The sequence below is a fragment of the Protopterus annectens genome, chromosome 6.part0 (genome assembly GCF_019279795.1).
Source record: "Protopterus annectens isolate FY-2018-M chromosome 6.part0, PAN1.0, whole genome shotgun sequence".
Classification (NCBI taxonomy): Eukaryota; Metazoa; Chordata; order Ceratodontiformes; family Protopteridae; genus Protopterus; species Protopterus annectens.
In genome coordinates this window covers 228,970,985-228,993,298 of record NC_056737.1, presented here as the reverse complement: position 1 = coordinate 228,993,298, position 22,314 = coordinate 228,970,985, and the positions used below count along the sequence as shown (strand labels likewise).

Sequence of the window (22,314 nt, the reverse complement as noted above, 5' to 3'; positions counted from 1 at the left end):
TTTCCTATTACCCATCTAATCTTCAAGATTTTTCTTGAAGAGTGCTAATGAGGAGCTCTGTTTGAAAAAGATAGGTAGTCTGTTCCAGAGTATGGGAAGTCTCTGGGACAGGAATCTATCCTTCCAGCATGTTCTGTTTATTGTGGTGACAAGGTTTAGGTCCCTAGAGCGTGTAGCTCGGAGGGATTGGGATTTCTTTAAGTGGAGCATGTCCAACTCTTTGCGAGGTATTTCTGCGGCCTTTCCAGTTGTTGTAGATGTCTTGTGAGGTACATACCAAAAGGGGCATTGTACTCTATAATGGGTCTAATGAGTGATGAGTAGAGGTGAATAATGACCTCTTTTTTTCTGGATGAGAAACCTTTTGTGATGAGGTGTGCCACGTAGAAGGATTTCCTGACCACTGTGGTGATGTGATTATCACAGGAGAGACTACTGTCCACCTGTGTTCCAAGGTCGCTTATCACACTTTCAGTGTTAAGTAGACTACCGCATATGTAGTAGTTCATGGGTACAGAGTTCTTACCAAAGGGGATGACAATGCACTTTTTGCATTGAGCTTGAGGCCATGGCTTTGACACCAGGCATCTGTCTCCGTGAGGCCCTTTTGTAAGATGTCTACATCGTTAGGAGTTTCAATTATGACTCCTAGTTTGCAGTCATCTGTGAACTTAGTTAGCCAAAGACTTTCTGTGTTAGCCTGTACTTCAGAGACGTAGATACCAAACAGGAGAGGACCCAGGACTGAACCCTGTGGTACTCCACTTGTCACTGGTCTGAAGTCTGTCAGTAAGCTAGTTGGCAACCCATCTGGTGAGATAGGGATTTATACCTAGTTTAGTGAGTTTATCTATAATTCCAGAGTAGGGGATGGTATTGAACACCTTGGCGAGATCTATTTAGGCTGTGTGAACCACCTTACCCTCATCTATGGCTTTGGTGACTGCTTCAAATAAGTCTATCAGGTTTAGGAGACATGATCTGCCTTTTACAAACCCGAACTGTGTGGGGTCCAGAGTTGGAGATCTCCATTATCTTTGTTTATGAGTTTCATGATGATACGTTCCATGGCCTTGCAGACCAAGCTTGTCAGGCTAATAGGGTGGTAGTTCCTGGGGTCTGTCATGGCTCCCCCTTTGTGGAGTGGGATAACCGTCGTGGTGCGCCATTCAATGGGCACAAAGCCTGAGGTGAGGCTATGACTGAACATGGTACTTCGGTGGGGTGCCAGTTCATTCTGTAGTTCATGTAGAAGACAGCCTGGGATGTTGTCAGGTCCCATGGAGACTGTGTTCTTGGCTTTGGAGAGTGAGGTTTTTACCTGTGCAGCTGTGATTACTGGAAATTTGCATTCTTCCGGTATAGATATGGGCCCTTTAGGGGGTGAGAGGGGGGTAAAGTTAGCACTGAACCTATCTGCCAGGATGTTGGTAATATCAGTTGGTTTTGTATATTTAGTGCCATTGTGCTGTAACTCAGAGCAGATCTGAGTGTTGCCATTGAGATTCTTGACATAGCTATAGAATGCTTTGTGGTTGTCTTTAGAATCAGTGATGGTTTTGTTTTCATAACTAGCTTTGGAGGATTTTATGAGGGATCTCAGCTTCTTACTGAGGCTGACTAGGGAGTTTCTCCAATCATGGGATTTTACTCTTTTTTGCAACAGTTTCTTTCTTCTGTTGTAGAGTTTGTTTATGGCAGAAGACCACCAGATTGACTTCCTTTTTTTTGAGGATAGCATCTTGGTTCTGTTAGGGATAGCATGATCCATGCACTTGTGTAAGTGCTTATAAAGTGGATTTGTATAGGATTCAGCAGTCGTACCTCTTTTGTCCATCTGCATGGGTGTCGTGAAGTTTTCCACTTCTGTCTTAAGAAGCGTGAAGTTGGCTTTGGAGAAATTTTTTAAGGTTGTTTTCCTAATGGGTGTGTGAGTGGGATGTGGATGTTTAGGGTGATTAGCTTGTGGTCGGATCTGACCAACGAGGAATTGACTTCTGATGTGGAACACCGGTCGCACATGTTGGTGATGACCAGGTCTAGGATATTGCTGCCCCTGGTGGGGGTGTGGATAAGTTGATCCAAGGTGTTGGAATTGATGAATTCCAGAAAACGTTGAGCAAATGAGTTGGTACACGAGCAGTTTTCCCAGTTAATGGTGGAGTATTTGAAATCACCCATTATTAGGGTGTTGGGTTGTACCCTAATATTTTCCAGTGTATCAAGAAAAGAGGAATGGGAATCCTGGGGCATGGTGGGTAGTCTGTTGCAGGCTACAATCTGGATTGCAGTTTTGCCCAGAGTTAGTTGAACTTGGATAATCTCGGATGCATTATGGTGAGCAACTAGCTTGGAGGTTTGGATATCTTTAATGAATATGGACACGCCTCCATCTTTAGTGTTTCGGTCCGGGTTAGGTTGCTGAAAGGTGTGGTATGAATTATAGCCTGGTAATGCTGGGGTGCTTTCTGGAGCTTTGAACCAGGTTTCTGTCACTGCACAGATGTCGATCCACAGGCTTGTAAGCTAAGGATAACATGGATAAAAAGAAATGTTAAATATTTGCTTATTGCTGAGGTACCACAGAGTTCAGTACTGGAAATGGGCCCATTGAAAGACTCAAGGAGAACTGTGACACTAATATAAGGAAACATATGCCTCTTTGAACAATGTATAATGATTTGCAGCCAGCAAGGTTCATGCCAAAGGTTAGACTGGAGGCATTTCAAGCAGGGTGGCAAGGTTAAACATGAAGAATGAAAGTCCAATGAAATTGTTTTTGTATTGTCTTCTGAAGCAAGAAATTATGTGTGTAGGTCAGGAAATGAAATTGTTGTACAGTTTCACTTCTTAAGGAGTGAGAGGAGATGTGAGGTGGTAGGTCTATAGTGAAGACAGATTAAGTACAATATGGAAGAGGATGGTGAACAGTTTTCATTTCAAAGAAAGTTTTTAAATCTACAGGTGGTTATACTTATTTTTTAATCTGATCATATATGATATGAAAGCTACCAGTATCCTGTCTGAGGAAGTCAGCACTGGGGAACTGCATATTTCCAGTCTTATTAATAAATGAGTAGCATGAGAATGGGTAATTTTATTTCAGTAGTGATATAGTTGTAGAATAGGCACCTACCAGTTTCTTCATCTGAAACATTGACAAAAGCACTAGATATCGCCTACTATCATAAAGTATGTTGGTGTGTGTGCGTGTGCGTGTGTGCATGTGCATGTGTGTGTGTGTGTGTGTGTGTGTGTGTGTGTGTGTGTGTGTGTGTGTGTGTGTGTGTGTGCATGGGGGGGTTGTTCTAGTAGGAACAGGAACTGGAAAAATTATTTAAAGAATGCAATTATTTATTTGTAGTGTATAGAGCACCATGATTATGTTCTGAAATCGGAAAGAAGATTGGCTGTTAAGAACTTTCTTGACATCAGAAAAGTGCCTGCTTAGGTTTTGTTAAGCATGTCTGAGCACTGTAAAACTCTAGTCTCATGGTAAAATGTATTTGTGACTAATGCTGCCTACCACAGAGTGGAGCTGATAATCTAGAGCAAGTATTAAAGTTGTCAGACTCTTCACTCCTCTGCACTTTTAGATGAAATGTGTAGCAGAGTGAATTGTCTAACAGCTTTTAAAGGCATTCATCAGAGGGACACTAACATTTTCCCATTGTTTATGTGGCACTGCCTAAGAGTTTTATGTCTTTCAAAGCTGTAGAACACTTCACACTTCTTTTATTTTTTTCTACAACTGGTAGTGTTGCAGCAGATAGAGAGCCATGCGGTACAAATAATTATGATTAGGTCTGCCTGGTCATAACTTTGTTGTTAAGTGTAAATGGATGTCAAGTTTTACCTCTCATACTCTACTTTGCTTTGCTGTTGAGGTGTATTTAATGCTATCCTTGTCTCAAACAAATAATAGCTTGGTTATGATCAGAGATCCAATCCTAATTTTCTATACTATATTGACAGCCTCTTTATTTCAGGCCAGTAATCAAGGAGCCTCAGTCCTCACCACTGACACCAGTGAGAGACTGTCACTAAGAAGATGAATGAATTTACACAGTATTTTCAGATGCAGCTCTCTGCATCAAGCACAGTTTTCCCCAAGAGCACACAGAGAACAAGCTCCAGACCTGGGACTGGACTCTTTGTCTCTCCAGATCCCAAACAAGACTCACTTTGGAGCACTGTGTCCCACTTCCAAGTAGCTGACATACCCGCACCTAGGTATCTGATTTTCACAAACACGCCACCTGGGAAAGGCTGGTACAGATTTACTAGCTGTACCCCTTCTGCCCAGACTATAAGGTAACCATGCTGCCACCAGTCAACCACTTTCAGGCTCTTACAAGAGTACCCAGTTATACTAAGTAAATCAATACTTATATAATGGTAGAGTGTAACCAAAGCAGCAAGGCTTTTTGTAGTGGCCAATGCATCACTAAAATAAGCAATAGTACTCTCAAGATGTTAAAAGTATTCTCTAAAAGACCAGACACAATGAAAGGTATAGAAATATTTAATAATAACTAATAAAATAGAAAACATGAGAATACTAAATATATAAGTACAATAAACATCAGAGTTTCAGTTACAGGAGAAATAACACCATTGGATAGATTCATACAGATGCAGAAAAAAAAACAACACTTAACTAATTTTACTTTATTTCCTGACTGTCTAAAGAATAACTGTTCCCTAGCTAACTTAATTAATACAGCAAAGCAAGACAGGATACTGAGATGCTTACTTCCACAAGGTAAGGTAATGAGTTTCAAACTAAGTGAAACGAACAACTGTGACAACTGACATAAATCTTTTATATCAGGTTCCAAAGAAAACAAAACAAAACAAACTGCTGTGAGAGTTCCATCCTCTCACTGCTGGTTATAGAATGACTTTACATCTGATCACCTGACTCTGGTATAATACACACTCAGAGCTTTGCTAAAATCTGTTGCAGTATTCCCTTCCAGAATTCTTTGTTTAAACATATACATGTAATTAGTTATACTAACACTGTTGACATATTTTAACACAAGCATCTGTACAAATCAGTGTGATAGTCAAATGACATAAAATTACTTACAAAACTTCAGCTTACTATGCTGGCATATGTTAAACATGCACTGCCCTATTCTCCCTGGCACAGATGACGGGGTCTATGTTAAATATTCGAATATCCAAAATGTTGAACATTACATGGTCGAGACCAAATGTTCGACATTTGGATGTTCGAATATCAAAAAAAAAAAAAAAAAAAAGAAAAACACACTTTAACAGTGTGAGTAGAGGGGCAAGCCCCCCTGCACTCCCCATATGGGGGGCTGCACCCCCTACTTATATATGCCAACTCAGAGACTGCAATTCAGTGCAGACAAGGGAAATTCTCCCTATCTGCACCATACAGCACCATTGAAAGTCAATATTCGAACACTTGCAATTTCAAACATTTCATCTCGACCATGTAATGTTTGAAATTGTGAGCATTCGAAGAATTGACATCGACCCCAGATGGCAATACCTCACATCATCACATCATTTACTATCATTTCATTGAACAGTACTTGACTGAAAATGAAATATTTGAAGGAATTTGACTGAAGACTGACTAAAAGCCCATCTGATTTAAGACTAATTGGCTGAAAGCCCATCTGACAGAAAAGCAATTGAATGAAAACCAATTTGACTGAATCACAAGTCACTGAAAATATTCAACATAAGAAAATACAACATAAAATAATATTTTTTCAATTGGACACGACCAAGAATAAGCACACACACTGATTTACCATGGATGGTGTTTATTTCCTCTTTTCTCAAGTGGCTGTGTGGCGATTGAGCTATTATATATAATTATGGGGTGTGGGGGTGCAGGAGGGGTTTGCCCCCCTGCAAAAACAGTATTTTATGTTATATTTTTTATGTTGAATATTTTCAATGTTTTGTGAGTCAGTGAAATGGCCTTCAGTCATCTGAGTTTTCAGTCAGTTGCTTTTCAGTCAAATGGGTCTGCAGTCAAATTCTTTCAAACATTTCATTTTCAGTCAAGTACTGCTAAATCAAATGATAGTAAAACTTTTTTTAACTGGCTTTAAAAAAGGATCCATGACCTCAGCTGCTCTATGCACTGCTGCTGGTCCTGTATTGACTTGGAAAGATGTTGGCTTTCTTACTAGAACAGTTTTGTTGACCGCAAAAGAAATTTTTGCCTTTATCACTAACTCACTAGTTATCCAAAGACTGATTAAACTAGGTTTCATTGAAGGATTATGACCCTGACCAGAGGCAATGCAACATGATAACAAGTGACACTGTTGAAATAAATGGGCATATGCAATAGATGATCATATGCTTCTGGTGATAAGTTATGAAATTAATAACATAACACAGTAAAACAAATGAAGGTATATAGTAGCTAATTGTATACAGAAAGAAATGGTAGGTTTTGATGTTGCGGAAGGAAGAGGCAAATAAATGGGATAACAATGCTTACAAATAGACTCCTTTATTAATAGAATAAAGTCACAAAAGTATAAATAAATACTTGTAATGTAAAACAGCATACAATGATAGAACTAAACTGGAGAAAAATTAGGGAGCGGAAAGAAAAAAGACTAAAGGATGATTTAAAATGTTGAGAGACTTGAGGGACAGAAACAGCAGAAAATAATGAAAAGAATGGAGGACGGCTGAGTAGTTAAGGCAGTGATCTGGGGAATCATTTGTGAGTCTGACTGGACAAGGTGGACATGGAGAGTTTTTTTTAATGTGTTAAGCACTGAGAGAAGTGAGAGATATCGCTCTAACCCAGGAACAAGGTATCAAATGTTCAGAATGTTTTCATTTCAGGGATGATACTGGTAGCTCCAGCATATGCTGCTGGACTACTTGTGGAGAGCTGTCTTGCAAGGTCTGAAACCTACTTAATTGCATACATACTAAGTTTAGTAATCTCTGAAGAAGAGAAAAAGGAAGGTAGATGGTGATTTAATTTATGACTTAAATAAACTAAACTTCACTTGAGGTTTAAATGACAAGATTGTTTTATTATCTGATGTATAGATACTTGCAAATTTGGTACCCTACTAGAGTTCAGTTAAATAAATGAATTCATTAACAAAACAGGCAGGCCTCCTAATTTCAAATCAGCATTCCTTTAAAAAAGTATACATGACCTCAGCTGCCCTGTGCACTGCTGTTAATCCTGTACTGGCTTGCAATGATGTTGGCTTTCTTAGAATAATTTTGTTGACCTTAATGGAGATTTTGCCTTTATCACTAACTTACTAGTTATTCAAGGACTGACTAAATTATGTTTCATAAAAGGACCCTTACAAAGGTTTAACAATTACTCTCAATTGGTTATAGTCAAATGTGCTGCCAACCTTTCCCAATGAGATATCCTTTCCTGCAGAGTTCCACCAGACTATTCTAGGCGCCATTTTATTCTCTGTTTTCATTAGATCACTATTCCAAGAACTACCCAACCTTTTTACCATTCTTTGTGTGGGTGATTTGTTGCTAAAACAAGGCATTAACTCCATAAACACTTTCAGACAACTATACAATCTGTTTTCTATGAAGTATTGCATTATTTTAACAGTAATGTACGGTGGTGGTGCTGCGGTAGCATTGTCGCCTCATAGCAAGACGTTGTTCCGTTCGATTCTCAGCTAGAGCGTCTTCTGTGTGGAGGCATACATGAATGGGGCATGCCTTCATTGAAGGTTGTGTGTCAGGGCTGGTAACCCGGTATGTAAAAATCCACTACCAATCATTAGTGGACCGGAGTTCCGCTGTGGCGACCCCTACCCGGGAAAAGCCAAGAGACACAAACAAAATACAATTAGTATAGATTAGTCAAAAGTAATATTTTTGGTACTGCTTCACAACTAGCTAAATCTTCTCTTACCATAATCAGCCCAAAGTTATGCATGGTTTTCAAGGCTTGCAATTCAAATAGTTGTGGGTTTGGCTTGCTCTTCTGTCAGTTTTTTATTACACTCAGAGAAAAACAAAATCTGTCCCAAATGAAAATACGCTATAACAACACACATCTTAACAAAAGAAGATTGTACCTCTGTTGCAGAAAACTTTAAATTCCCAAGCTAAAATATGCCCTTTTTCCTAATAGCACTTTGTTCAACACAAAATACAAAACAGAATATTTTTATCTTACAAAAGATTGGATTACAACACTTGCATAAACCAGTAATTATCACAACCTTGCCTTAACAAATGCTAATTGGTTTGGAATAACAGGACAGCCCTTTTTATATCTTAACTGAATACTACTGTCCATCCCATCCCTAGCCTGCAGGCTTACTCTTTACCCTCTTAGGTTTCATAATCAACATACATGTGCAGTTAGCAGACCCATTTATATTCTGCAAGGGTAACCCAGCCCTCTTAAAAAAAATGGAAATATCATCCATCTCAAGGCCTCTTAAATTATAGACACTCATCCACATAGTGGACACATCTAACTGTAAATGCTTTAAGAATGGTTAGCTGGTACATAATACTTCATTAGTTCCAGACTTCTAATTATGAATTCATGTTTCTTACATTAGCATTCCCATACAAGTCATATTTCTACTTGCAGCCAACAGGCCTTACCAACATATTTTTCTGTAGCTGGTTAACTTTATATTGCACTCTGTGTCTGCGTGTGTGTGTGTGTGTGTGTGTGTGTGTGTGTGTGTGTGTGTGTGTGTGTAAAACTCCAACAAAATGAAACAGCTTGCAGCAAAATGAATGGTTCTTCCCATATGCAGCAATCATGGCAATAATCAGCATGAGTAAACAAAATCTGTTTTAAAGCTGACAGTCTTTCAGCATTTCACCCACCAGTAAGCCCATTAAACACAAAGTGTTTTATATAGAGTCTTTTCACCAAAAAGAAAAACGACAACCAGAAGTCCAGGGGATTTTTCTCGGACATGCAAACTGTAGTTTTATAATTTCAAAGTCTGTTATCAAGACTTTCGTTGGCAAAATAAAAATAGTCTTTGAATTAGAAAATCTCTTTACTGAATCTCCCCAGTTCAGCATGGGTAACCTCCATGTTCTCTGTTAAAAGGACTTCCACTGGCAAATACAGAACCCTCGCTTGATTCCCACCTCAGAACCAGTTGATCTGCCTCAGATAGTCTCGCTTCACACAGGTAGCATCCATGCATACATGTTCCAGACTCCTTTGGGTTCTCATAAATTATCCCCACAATTGTAAAATTATCCTAGCCTTAAGTAGATGCAAGATAGTAGTTGATGTCACACAATTTCTGGAATGCTGACTTAAAAGGACCGGTCAACATTACACTGCCTTAGTGGATTTTCCCAAATAAAAGCTTTTTCTTAATCTATATACTTCAACCCTATAAGTTATCACTGTCTCATTGGCCTAAAATTTATTTTACTGCATTTTTCTTACCTGTCTAACCTGTTTCCTGTGGAACCACCAAACTATGTAGCAATACAGTTATATGTAATTAATACATATAAGTAACTACAGATTTCTTTAAATGTAATGTACAATCTCTGTCCCTATGTACAAGTTAGACACCTTGAAATGTACCTCAGCATCTTATGCACATTCCCATAATACTTGGATTTGAACTGTACAATATGTAAGTGCAAGGATTTTCATATTTTTTTATTCTTTAATGAATATTTTCTGCAAATTGTTATTAGTGTCGATTTTAATGGAGTCACCATCCTTTTGTAGTCTCTCTGTGTTGGTAATGTATTGCTTGACTGCAGAGATTCTATATACTTGTAAAATACTCTTACAGAGCATCTTTATTTCATTGCATTAATCTGTGTTTCTCTTATTATGCATGGTACTGCTTTACTCCTTTTAATTTGTGTATGGAAACATAGTGTATCTGACACAAACATTATAGGCTGTTTATCTTGCATGTTTGCTACAACTGTATTTTCTTTCTATTGTTTATGCCATAGATCATGGCTGTGGAGGGTCCCTGGATCAGCACATTTACCCAGTTAGCAAATGAAATAAACTACAAGAGAGTTAGGGGCTATAACTGCATGAGTGAAAACTTCTGAGCATTTGTGAGTTAAAAAAGCACAACAAAAAATTACTATCTATACTTTGATTTCTGTGTTATATACTAATATAATACACACACACACACACACACACACACACATATATATATATATATATATATATATATATATATATATATATATATATATATAAGCACACACATACATATATAGATATAGATGCAGATATAGATATAGATATATGAGTGTATGACACTGTATTGAATGTACAGTGTCCTGACACCCTACACATCGAAATCTGAATGTCAAACGCACTCAGAATGACATGCTCTGTACATACTCTGCGGATTACCCCAGGGAGGAGTAAACCATCGGACAGTGTTTTTGTAGGGGGCAAGCCCACCTGCATCCCCCAACCCTTCTAACTGTATATACTAACTCCAAGATCATACAATCCTTGGGGAAAGGGAATATTCCCCTACCTGGGGATTGTTGAATTCATACATCTGCTGACTTCCTACCTGTGATGACCATTTGGCATCAACCTACAGTTTGTCAGGCCACTGTACATTCAATACAGTGTCTGACATCCATATATATGGTTTAGGTTTATAATGTATTTCTGTGACCTAGCTTTTGTGTGTGTCAACACTGAAGTTTTGTATTTGATACTGATGGAAAAAAGGACTTTAGTATTTCTAAAAATAAGCATATGATTAGTAGACATTAATGATGCATGAATAAAAGTCTTTGTTTTCTGCACGTAGTGGCCTAGTAAACACCATTATTTACATATATTAGTACAAATCATTTTAATTCATGATTCTACAGTAATAGGATTTATAGAGTGAAAACCTTAGGCTTTCCTTTAATCAAATTTTACAGAGTTAAAGGGCCATGAGCAGTATTTGAAATACCTTTTCAGCAGAAGTATACAGAGAGTAGTTATGATGCATATTTTTAAATGCTGTACTTGTCCATGTTTAGCAGTTACAAATCACATTTTGACTGAAAATGGAATTAAATGCTTCACCGGTAATTAACGCTGGCTTACTGAATGCAATCCTGATTCTGGAAACTTCTAATTTGTTGGTTTAGATGATATCAAGCTATATTCTTCCTTGTTGTGCATTTATTTCTTAGGTAATATTTTATTTTTGCTTCTCTTCACTATACCCATCTTAGCCTCCCCAGGCTGAACATAATACATATCTAGGGCCAGTGATGAGTTTGAAGAAGCATGTTGTAGCATCGGACTGCTGCTGAGGAGTGTGCTTTAACTCCTGCCTCCTCGTGACACCTCTCAAGCTCTGAGATCTCTGCCCTTGGAGAGACTTCCATGCATGGACAGTCTCTTATTTGTCTCACTGATTATTCAGTACACAGCTTGCCAGGCATGTGTTCTACTTATTGTAATGAGCTTAGGCTGACTCCTTTGCCCTAGGATGGCTGAGTCGACATCAGCCGCTCACTCCCATTCCACAGCTGCATCCCCTCCAGTGCTCATATCTCTAATCTAACACAAGTCATCTAGGTCACAATAAGGGCTTTATCCCTCTGTGCCAGAGAACTATCTAATCTTTTTTTTATATGATGCACTTGTCTTACATGAATAATTTCAGACATTGCTGGGTGCAAAGCAGAAAAGAGTTATATAGAAGTTATGAATGCAATATTTGTTACAGTGGCTTAGCCATACATAATGAATTTGTGCAGAAATTTTTACACAAGGTGAAATATGATGAAAAAAAATTTTTTCCTGTCTAACAATACACAGTGTGAATTAAATATTTCACAGTGTGAGGTTCTCATTATGACGATAATAATGAAACTATATATGGTGCTGAATTCATTTTTATGGATCTTTTAGTTTAGTCTTAGATACCTAAAATCTGGTCATGACCATATTCAAATGAACTATTTAGGCATTTTAAAATATGTAAATGGACACTATAAGGGAATGCTAAATCACAATTTTATTTGGGAAAGGAATTATATGCCCCACTGGGTATTTAAATCAGTGCACTCAGATTGTCATCCTGATGCAATAATGATCTAATTTGTGGTTTTGCAAGGTTTTCGCCCTCAGTTTTCCTGCAGATGCCTGTTATTTTTAGTTTGCGGGGGAGGGGTGGCACTGAGCTCTGTATAAACTACTTGATATTTGCCAGTGCTCACAGCTGTACATGTATTCTGTGATCAGAATGAGAGCATGAATAAATATTAAAAACGAATAAAAATAAATAAAAAAAAAATTGCATGTCGGCTTTTAGAGTCTGGAGTGGTTTCATGAAACTCTGTACTACTAGATTCTCTTTGAGCACAGCCAAGAACTCCTTTTGTATATATTGTGAAAATCCTCATGGCAAGTCTTTTCTTCAACAGCCTTTTTGACCTACATTTCTATGAAACTCTTCTACTGTAAGGCTCTCTTTAAGCACACTCTCAAACTCCTTTTGCAAATATTGTGATTATTTTCTTCAGTCTATGTATCCTTAATATTAACAAATCTTTTGTCAACTTAATACTAACAGATCTTTTGGCACCTTTGTATAATAGAATTAATTTTACTGTGTATAGCCTTGCATATTAAAGCATTGTAGTCTGTAGAGAGAGACAGTTTATATTGCTATATGCTGTAAAGTTTCTTGGAATGCCTATTACTATATACTTTTACATGTTCTATGGAATGTCTACTACTACTCTTTCCGGGCTTCTGCTGAAAAGGGATCTTGCATGACTCAGTCAAACTTTCCTGGCAAACAAATGGAGACCTCGGCTTGTGCAGATGCAGGAGATTTGAATTGCTACAACAAGCATTAAATGAAACTGAAAATGGAATGCATCTTAAAGGTAATTTAGTCCTGCACTGCTGCAGAATATGCCTTTTGGATTGACAGCTTGTACTACCCATGGTATCTGGTTATATAGCTGTGTAAGTAGGAGTGCCAGGATGAATCATAGGATGTAGGCTGTATGTGATATTTTATGGAGTTTCACAACTGCAATTCAAAGCTTACATTTAAACCTGATGGTATTTTGTCTTCAAAAAGGCATTGCCATGGAAAAGGAGGAAAGCTGGTTGCAGACTGCATTATTGTCTAGGATACAGCTCCCCGGTGTTTTCATGGAGCATTTGGATTGGTGTAAGCACTACAATTTCCTTTCTTTTCTTTTTTTTTTTTTTTTAGTTTCGAATTAAATGCAATCTGACACATTCTTTTTTTTTTTTTTTTTTGCATGCTTCCTCAAATATTTTTATTTCCAATTAAAATAGCATTTACATAATATTTTTAAATATTTTAAACAACTATATACAATATTTACAATAGCCCGACTTTCAATTATATACACTGTATGTTAATAAATATAGAATTAACAGATCAGTTATCAGAGATACAATATTGATTATTGCAGAGTGTCCAACAAAGATATAACTTTCTTCCAAGGATTATTTACCAATGGCCTGGGATAGATTCGTAGTTCTTTGACTTATTTCCATCAATGCAGTTGTCTTCAGTAAAGTGTAGAATTCTTCCAAGGTCAGGGGTGTATTTAAATTCCACCTTCTGGTTAAGCATTTCCTAGATACAGCAAGTATTTTCCATAACAAATACATATTTGTCTTATTCAGGTAGGGACCTTCATTTACATTTAGAGTTATCAGTCCTTAAGTTAAGGTAAATGATTCATTAAATAAAGTTTGTAAAAAATGATTGATTCCATTCCAATATGATTTAATTTTATTACATTCATAAAAAATATGAATCCAGTCTGCTTTATTTTACTTTTCACATCTCCATCAAAAACCATTTGTAGTAGTACTGATCTTTTTAATTCTATCTGGTGTTAGAAATGCTCTATGTAAGGATTTCCAGTTAAATATTTTCTAGTACTATGTGTTAAGGAGGTGTAATTAACTGATAGTAAGATGTTAGTTTTAATTTCTTCTGTTAACTGCAATGACTGACCTTTTGTTAAGAACTGCCAGTATGATGGTTTGGGAATTGTTTTATATGTTATTAACTGTTTATATAGATTTGAAACTGAATTTTTCTTTTCACAACTCATATCTAAATTCATACAGAAAACTTATTAGATTTGGAATATCTTTAAATGAGGAATTATTAATTAATCTGCATAAATCTTGAGTATACATTAGAATGCTTTGTAAGGTTAACCAATCCTGTGTTGGAATATTGTAAGCAGTTTTTATCATTTGTATATCTAAAACATTTAATTTATTTACACATTGAAACCAGCATAAGAATCCATTTTGTTCCCAGGAGGTTACTGTTTCCCTATATATTTTGTGAGGAAAGTTCTTAGTGATGGTAAATGGAGTTAAAAGGTCAAACCAAAGTTTTAGATCTATGTTTGCATTGATAAAGGAATTGATGTAATGATTAATCAGTGTTGTTTTAGAAGGTTTTGTTATATTATATTGTATACTTATGCATAGTATATACCAGGGTTTGTTTGATTTGTCTACTATTAAAATTTTTTTTAACAGATTCAATTTATTTGTTAATATAGCAGTTGTTAATTCTTTCCAATAGGCAAAATAATTTGGGTTTATCCAGTCTATTGTAGTTTTAAGCACAGATGCTTTTATATATGTTTCTATTTCTGGGAAGTTCAATCCTCCTTGTTTCCAGGGTCTAATGTGATGAGTTAGAGCAACTCTATTCTTTTTGGGATACCATAAAAATTTTATTAAACATGAGTTTATTTCTTTAAGAATGCATCCTTCAGGAATTAACTGTATTGCTAATGGTACATATAGTGTTTTTGGCAATAAGTCCATTTTTATTAATTGCAATCTGTCTTCAAAAGTTAATATAATTTTGTTCCACTTTTCTATATATATTTTTATTGTTTCAATAATGTTTTTATAATTTATTAATATTGTTTAGTTTATATTTTTGCATAACACTATTCCTAAATAATTTAGCGTAAGTTCTTGTTTTCCTATGATGGATTTATCTGTAACTTGTAGTTCTTTTTTCTTATTTAAAAATATAAATTTTGATTTTGATCTATTAAAGTGTAGACCTGAAATCTTATAAAATTTCTCCATTCTTCTAGCTCTCCTAATGACTCTCTGGAGTTTGATAGGGTTAATAAAATATCATCAGCAAAAAGCATTATTTTAGGTATGTACTGGTCATAGACTTCTATTCCTTTTATTCTTGGATTATTGTGTATTATTTCTGCAAGTATTTCTATAGCCATAGCAAATAAAATAAGAGAAAGGGGGCATCCTTGTTTAATACCTTTTGTTATTAGGATAGATTCTGAAGTGAAAGGACCTAATTTAATGTTGGCTAAGTTATTAATATATATATATTTTTAGTAATAAGATGAAGGGAGGAGGAAATTCAAATAATGCTAAAGTTTTAAATAGATATTCCCAGTTGAGGGAATCAAAGGCTTTTTCTATGTCTAATCCAATTACAAGTGTTTCTCTATCTTCTTTATTTACATAATCTATAAGAGCAAGTATCCTTTTAATATTATCATTTGTGTACCTGTTATATAAAAATCTAGTTTGATCATTATTAATTGACTTTGAAAGTGGGATTTTCATTTTGTTAGCTAGTATTGGCATGAATATTTTGTAATCATTATTCAGTAATGATATAGGTCTGTATGAGGTGCAAAGGTCTGATGGTTTATTATATTTTAGAATTGGTGTTATGAGAGAATATTTCCATGAGGGTGGTATGTTTGCTTCTGACTGGACTTCTAGCAAAGTTTTATGAAAAAGGGAGATCACTGTTGAAGGGAAGAGTTTGTAAATTTCCGTAATTATGCCATCTGTCCCTGGAGCTTTGTTAGATTTACTTTCTTTTATCTTGTCAACAATTTCTTTGTAGGATATAGGTTTTTGTAGGTCTAGTTTTAAGTTTTCAGGAATTTTTTATATTGATAAGGTTTGTATCTAAGTTTATTTAGTTGGTATCTAAATCTTCTTTTTTGAAGTGTTCCATATAATGGAACCGAAATGCTTCAAGGATGTCTCCTATATCTGATACTTTTTTCCCTTTCTTTTCATGATATATGCTACTAATGTTATTTGCTTTAGATTGTATTTTAATTCTTGTAGATAAGTTATGTAGATATCTGGGGAAGGTGGCTAATAGGTTTATTTTTAATTTTTCCAAGCCTAGACAAGTTTTGTATGTTAGACTTTCATTATTTTTTTTTTTAGTTCCTCTATTTCTTTTTTGACTTCTGGACAATTCAGATTTTTTTTTTTAGATCTTGCTGTCAAGAGTCTGGTTTGCAAGAGTGAAAGGGAAGGTCTACAAGAGGGTAGTGAGACCAGCTATGTTATATGGGTTGGAGACGGTGGCATTGACAAAAAGGCAGGAGTCAGAGCTGGATGTGGCAGAGTTAAAGATGTTAAGATTTGCACTGGGTGTGATTAGGATGGACAGGATTAGGAATCAGTATATTAGAGGGTCAGCTCAGGTTGGACAGTTTGGAGACAAAGCAAGAGAGGCGAGATTGCATTGGTTTGGACATGTGCTGAGGAGGGATGCTGGGTATATTGTGAAAAGGATGCTAAGGATGTAGCTGCCAGGTAAGAGGAAAAGAGGAAGGCCTAAGATAAGGTTTATGGATGTGGTGAGAGAGGACATGCAGGCGGTTGGTGTGAAAGAGCATGATGCAGAGAACAGGAAGAAATGGAAACGGATGATCGGCTGTGGCGACCCCTAATGGGAACAGCCGAAAGAAGATAATGAATCAAGCAGCTACATTTCAGTGCATATGTAGTTTGGGTACATTTCAGTTGTGTTTCCAGGAATATGTAATCCTGTGAGGATAAATCATAAAATATTTGCAAATAATCTTATTATGTATTTATTGGTGATAATTGAGGGCCTCATCAGATGCGCAGTAGCAAGCCACTCCCAAAACCCACCCCCTTGATATGTCATTCATGAATATGCATCCCCTCCGAATGTACAACTGAAGAAAAAGTGCACTTGACATTGTAATATGACAGTAAATATAACAGTAAACTGAAGTAAATTACCTGTATGCGTGAACGACATTTAAACAAAAACACTTTCTCGACCTTGGCTATTTCAGTTTCTTAGAGGACTGCCAACTGCTAAATTATGGATTTGATACAACGTAATAGCTTCTTATTTAAACTAAAGTGGTTCCATTGTCACAGTGCTTTTAATAGTCAGTCACCAAAATCTCATTATTTATTTACTTATTTATTTGGTATTTCTTTACCGGAATGGTCCAACTGGTCTGGAGGGGACCAGAAAGTGACCGTTTTCAATGGAGTACTCATCTGAAATACATTTGCCTTAGATCTGACAAGTAACATCTGTCACAGCAACATACAGCTCTGTAGAAAACATAAATCACAGATCTTGAGACATACTTATACAAATGCTAATAATAAAGTGTCAAAGATTTGCCAGAAAGGTAGTTGTTATAGCACCAAGGTGGAAATGACCTTTTGGAAAAGAAACGTGCATACTGCAAAGACGCTGCTCTAATCCAGGTAATAAACCATCATCGCAGAAAGTGCGAGCCAGAAATAGTAAAAACCATTATGTTATGATAAACATTTGATAAGGCAGATTCAGTTACACCTTTGGTAATAATATCTAATAATATCTATTAAATGCAGCCCTTTAAGGAGATGCAACTTATGCACAACAATGCAAACTTGACAATCGCAGCATAACACAATATTCATAGGAGAAAATCTCCTTTAAACACTCGCGTCGTGAGAAACTCAGAAATTACCAGGTGCGGCTACCAGGATGGCAAGTTTAATCGACCTAAAATATTAAGAAATATAGAATTTATTGCCAGTTGTCGAAAATCCCAAGTAATATGCAGACCGGGTTGTCACTCAATTTGCGACACACCCACTTCTGCGCGAAACAAACTAGTGAGGCCCTCAACTACAATATTGACTATTTATTTTGCCTTATTTAGGTTGTTTTTCATTTTAATAACTAAACAACATTAATTTTTCTTATTATGTATTATCTGTGAGGCTAAATGCACCTCACAGATTCACAGTGTCCTTAGAAACTGCAGCAATTGTTTACTGTTGCTATGGCAACACAAATAGAATGTGAAGAAAGTTTCACTTCTCTTGACCAACAGTACATTCCCCCCCCCCCTTTTTTTATGTATTTGTTAATACTAAAAGTAAATAATTCAAAGGACATATGTACATGAATGGAACATTTCAGAATTAATCACGAACGTGTCCCCAATCCCAATAAGCATAACGGTCACCATCATTAATCTAATAAATATTGTAATAAATAAGTTCACTATTCCATTTAGTCTACCTTAAAACTAGATTATTTTAGACTATTATTTATCTATAAAGTCAAAAAAATATATTTCATGCAGGTGCGAGATGGCCACAACTTCTTCCGTCGTACTGAATTCTTCCAAACTAGATATATCCAAACTTCACAGTTCTTAGAACAAATGCAACCGATGTAATTAAGCAAATAATTTATTCGTGCACAGTGAGCGCTTTCACCCGAAGGCTTTTTCAAACTATTACATTCATCGTCCTCCACATTGAATTTAAATAACACAATAAAAGCATACTATTGGTCATCATAAACTCATCTAATTTACATACCAAATTGATTAAAAGCAATTCCAGCGCTCGATCTAAAAATATGTTAAAAATATTAAAAAATATATATGCATGTATAGGACACAAATACAAAAATGCAGACCTAACCACATAAATCATAAAACTAATACAGGCAGAAGTATAAAGCGTAACACTCAAATGAGCCCTTGGTGATCATGTGCTAAACCAAGGCTTTCTTTCATACGCTCCACATTATACTTCCTGTACATACATCTAAACTTACTACTAGGTTACAGCATCCATAGCATAAATTACACAGCAGCTTTCTATATATGTGCACTCTAAAAATTATTAACCAACCCACAAAACAAAAAGATACCACAACACAAACATCTGTGTGGACAAAAACAACACTATTTTCAATCGACTACTCATCCAAATGCGCAACACTTACAATAAATATTAATGAATAAAAATTCAAATATTTAAGTCAAAAATGCACACATAGATATACACATCTTAAAGCGGACAACTGAAAAAATGAAGAATATACATATACCAAAAAGATGTGTATCATAATTCCAAAAGCATAAGGTATATTGTGAACACATACACGTTTCAATGCTTGAAAACAGCCCTAAGGCTACAAAGATGGTCTACTCCTACACTAGGGAGAATACGGATGAATATGACCTATAATATATAAGGTATAAAAACTTATAAGCCCATCCTAATGGTGACAACTGTAAATACAATGGTCCAAAACAAAACTATATGTGTACGAACAAAGCTATTGTGTTTATATTCAAGGCTTCATCAACCTTTTCTTCCTTAAGATAGGCTTCAACTGTACCCTGTCATTCAAACCAGGGTGCATATCAGATCTCATCCGTATTATCCATTTCAACTCACATTCCAATAAATAATTTTCAACATCACCCCCTCTAACACTGGGCTCTACAGTCTGTAACACACTAAAACTAAAATAATGTCCAGGCCCAGTATTCCTAATATGTTTGGCTAGAGCATTATTCATAGAGCCTAGGCGTATGTGGTAAACATGGTCTCTCACACGTTCTCTGAGTTGTCTGGACGTTTTCCCTATGTAGAAAGCATCACAACACGTACATCTAGCTAAATAAACGATACCCCGCTCTCATCCGGTCTATACGGTAACTTGATTGTGATACCCCGCTCTCATCTTTATTTATCTATGTTTAGACAGTGAGTTATTAAATATATAGAGCCTATATTAGTACAGTAAATAGGAGAGAATTTAGAAAGGGAGACAAGATGCAATTAAAATAAATAATGAGAAAAGAGAGAAAGAAAAGAGAAAATTAAGAGAAAATACACATATACTATGTATGTTGAGTTACAGTATAACTATTTTATGTGCTATATAACCCTCCTTCTGTGAAAGAAAAGTACCATGTTTACATACCTGGTAATGTGAAAACTCTCATGTGTCATCTATTTTCAAAAAATATAGATAAAGATTCCAATAATTATTTATCTTTGTTTTAAAATTCCAGGCAGTAAAATTGTTCTTTTAAAGTATTGTTAAAACAATTCATATCATAGTAGATGCTTTGCGAGATTTGGCTGTAACAGTATCAGTGTTTTGCTGCTTCTTTTTGACATCTGTCCAACATTTGTTTCTTTTGTTCTCTTGAGAGAAGGTGACATCCAATCTATATCTTCTGGTAAAGTCTTCTTCTTTTGGCCGCTCCTGTCAGGGGTCGCCACAGCAGATCAAGTGTTTCCATTTCTTCTGTTCCTCTGCATCTTGCTCTGTCACACCAACCACCTGCATGTCCTCTCTCATCACATCCATAAACCTTATCTTAGGCCTTTCTCTTTTCCTGTTACCTGGTAGCTTCATCCTTAGCATCTTTTTCCCAATATACTCTGCATCCTTCCTCAGCACATGTCCAAACCAACGTAATCTTGCCTCTCTGGCTTTGTCTCCAAGCCTTCCAACCTGGGCTGACCCTCTAATATACTTATTCCTAATCCTGTCCATCCTCGTCACACCCAGTGCAAATCTTAACATCTTCAAGTCTGCCACGTCAAGTTCTGACTCCTGCCTTTTTGTCAATGCCACTGCCTCCAACCCATATAACATAGCTGGTCTCACTACCCTCTTGTAGACCTTCCCTTTCACTCTTACTGGTACTCATCTGTCACAAATCACTCCTGACACTCTTCTCCACCCACTTCATCCTGCCTGTACTCTCTTCTTCACCTCTCTTCCACACTCACCATTACTCTGAACTGTTGATCCCAAGTATTTAAACACATCCACCTTCACCACCTCTACTCCCTGCATCGTCACCATTCCTCTATCCTCCCTCTCATTCACACACATATATTCTGTTTTAGCCCTGCTGACCTTCATTCCTCTTCTCTCTAGAACATATCTCCACCTCTCCAGGGTCTCCTCCACCTGTTCCCTACTCTCACTACAGATCACAATGTCATCTGCAAACATCATAGTCCACGGGGACTCCTGTCTGATCTCGTCTGTCAACCTGTCCATTACCATTACAAATAAGAAAGGGCTCAGAGCTGAACATTGATGTAATCCCACCTCCACCTTAAACGCATCCGTCACTCCCACCGCAGACCTCACCGCTGTCACACTACCTCGTACATATCCTGTACCACTCTTATATACTTCTCTGACATTCCCGACTTCCTCATACAATACCACAACTCCTCTCTAGGTACCCTGTCATATGCTTTCTCTAAATCCACAAAGACACAATGCAACTCCTTCTGACATTCTCTGTACTTCTCCATCAACACTCTCAAAGCAAACATCTTCTAGTAAAGTAATCACATTATTAGTTTCAATAAATGAAGAGGCTTCCTCTAAGTCAATAAAAGTCCTCATCTCATTGGCATACAGTATTCTTATCTTAGCCGCATATGCAAGTTGTGCCTTGATGTTATTTTGTTTCAGAAACTTTATCATTGGCAACACTTTTTTCCTTTGTTCCATTATTCTAGATGAACAGTCATTATCAAATCTTATCAGGCTCTGTTTATATTTTAAAGGTGCCTTCCTCCAAGCAGATCTTAAAATCAGTTCCTTGTCCAAGTATGAAAGATATTTAATAATTATTGACCTAGGAGGAGTGTTTGAGTTAGTTTCTCAAGAGCTCTGTGTGCCCTTTCAATGCCAAAGGAAAGTCCTTCTTTTAAATTTAAAAAGTTAGGGGTCCAGCTTGATAAAAAAGAAATAATATCCTCACCTTCTGTGTTTTCAGATAATCCAAAAATCCTGATGTTATTTCTCCTCCCCCTATTTTCCAAGTCATCTACTTTATTAACCAACCAAGTGTTTTGTTTAAGAAGCAGTTCTTTCTGCGTTTCCTCTTCCTTAAGTCTGCTTTCTAAGTCATTTAGATAAACCTCTATTCCTGTTATCCTTGTCTGGTGTTGTTGTTGTAGCATTTCCTTGAGAGTGTCAGCCTGTTTTTGACTGCTTGTTTTAAGATTTTCCAGGTTCTCTTTAAAATCATCCATCTTCAAAGACAACTCCTGCAGGTAGATGCCATCTGTTGTAGTTCCTTCTTTAAGGCAGCATCTTGGTGAGAATTTTTTGAGTTGCTCATTTTAACAAGTGAATATATCTCCAAGCTTTTTGACAAGAAATTATTTGT

General features: G+C 36.5%; 1 protein-coding gene across 1 annotated transcript in view; it reads left to right on the top strand.

Annotated features, from left to right (window-relative positions):
• LOC122803815 (extracellular calcium-sensing receptor-like) overlaps window positions 1-22,314 on the top strand; it is a 233,528-nt gene that overhangs the window by 44,753 nt on the left and 166,461 nt on the right. The gene's annotated exons all lie outside the window — the stretch shown is intronic.